The sequence below is a fragment of the Emiliania huxleyi genome (genome assembly GCF_000372725.1).
Source record: "Emiliania huxleyi CCMP1516 chromosome Unknown EMIHUscaffold_174, whole genome shotgun sequence".
Lineage (NCBI taxonomy): Eukaryota > Haptophyta > Isochrysidales > Noelaerhabdaceae > Emiliania > Emiliania huxleyi.
The window spans coordinates 104,627-106,269 of NW_005200844.1; the positions used below are offsets into that span (position 1 = coordinate 104,627).

General features: G+C 64.9%; 1 protein-coding gene across 1 annotated transcript in view; it reads right to left on the reverse strand.

Moving 5' to 3' along the window:
* EMIHUDRAFT_112694 (hypothetical protein) overlaps nt 1-1,643 on the reverse strand; it is a gene marked incomplete at both ends in the record, with an annotated part of 12,108 nt that overhangs the window by 8,385 nt on the left and 2,080 nt on the right. The window lies entirely within an intron of this gene.

The window sequence follows — 1,643 nt, forward strand, 5'->3', positions numbered from 1 at the left end:
CCTTCGGCAGCTTGACGTCCGGAAACTTGACGCTGCCGTCGGGGAGCGAGAAGCTCCCGTCGGGAAGCTTGATGCTGCCCTTCGGTAGCCCCAGACTGGGCAGGTCAATTCCCCCCGGCAGCTTGACGTCCGGAAACTTGACGCTGCCGTCGGGGAGCGAGAAGCTCCCGTCGGGAAGCTTGATGCTGCCTTTTGGCAGCCCGAGGCTGGGCAGGTCGATGCCCTCCGGCAGCTTGACGTCCGGAAACTTGACGCTGCCGTCGGGCAGCGAGAAGCTCCCGTCGGGAAGCTTGATGCTGCCTTTTGGCAGCCCGAGACTGGGCAGGTCGATGCCCGATGGCAGCTTCACGTCCGGAAACTTGACGCTGCCGTCGGGGAGCGAGAAGCTCCCGTCAGGAAGCTTGATGCTGCCCTTCGGTAGCCCCAGACTGGGCAGGTCAATGCCCTCCGGCAGCTTGACGTCCGGAAACTCGACGCTGCCGTCGGGGAGCGAGAAGCTCCCGTCGGGAAGCTTGATGCTGCCCTTCGGTAGCCCCAGACTGGGCAGGTCGATGCCCTTCGGCAGCTTGACGTCCGGAAACTTGACGCTGCCGTCGGGGAGCGAGAAGCTCCCGTCGGGAAGCTTGATGCTGCCCTTCGGTAGCCCCAGACTGGGCAGGTCAATTCCCCCCGGCAGCTTGACGTCCGGAAACTTGACGCTGCCGTCGGGGAGCGAGAAGCTCCCGTCGGGAAGCTTGATGCTGCCATTTGGCAGCCCGAGGTCGGGCAGGTCGATGCCCGATGGCAGCTTGACGTCCGGAAACTTGACGCTGCCGTCGGGGAGCGAGAAGCTCCCGTCGGGAAGCTTGATGCTGCCCTTCGGTAGCCCCAGACTGGGCAGGTCGATGCCCTCCGGCAGCTTGACGTCCGGAAACTTGACGCTGCCGTCGGGCAGCGAGAAGCTCCCGTCGGGAAGCTTGATGCTGCCCTTCGGCAGCCCGAGACTGGGCAGGTCGATGCCCTTCGGCAGCTTGACGTCCGGAAACTTGACGCTGCCGTCGGGCAGCGAGAAGCTCCCGTCGGGAAGCTTGATGCTGCCTTTTGGCAGCCCGAGACTGGGCAGGTCGATGCCCGATGGCAGCTTCACGTCCGGAAACTTGACGCTGCCGTCGGGGAGCGAGAAGCTCCCGTCGGGAAGCTTGATGCTGCCCTTCGGTAGCCCCAGACTGGGCAGGTCGATGCCCTTCGGCAGCTTGACGTCCGGAAACTCGACGCTGCCGTCGGGGAGCGAGAAGCTCCCGTCGGGAAGCTTGATGCTGCCCTTCGGCAGCCCGAGACTGGGCAGGTCGATGCCCTTCGGCAGCTTGACGTCCGGAAACTTGACACTGCCGTCGGGCAGCGAGAAGCTCCCGTCGGGAAGCTTGATGCTGCCCTTCGGTAGCCCCAGACTGGGCAGGTCAATGCCCTCCGGCAGCTTGACGTCCGGAAACTTGACGCTGCCGTCGGGGAGCGAGAAGCTCCCGTCGGGAAGCTTGATGCTGCCCTTCGGTAGCCCGAGGTCGGGCAGGTCGATGCCCTTCGGCAGCTTGACGTCCGGAAACTTGATGCTGCCGTCGGGCAGCGAGAAGCTCCCGTCAGGAAGCTTGATGCTGCCCTTCGGCAGC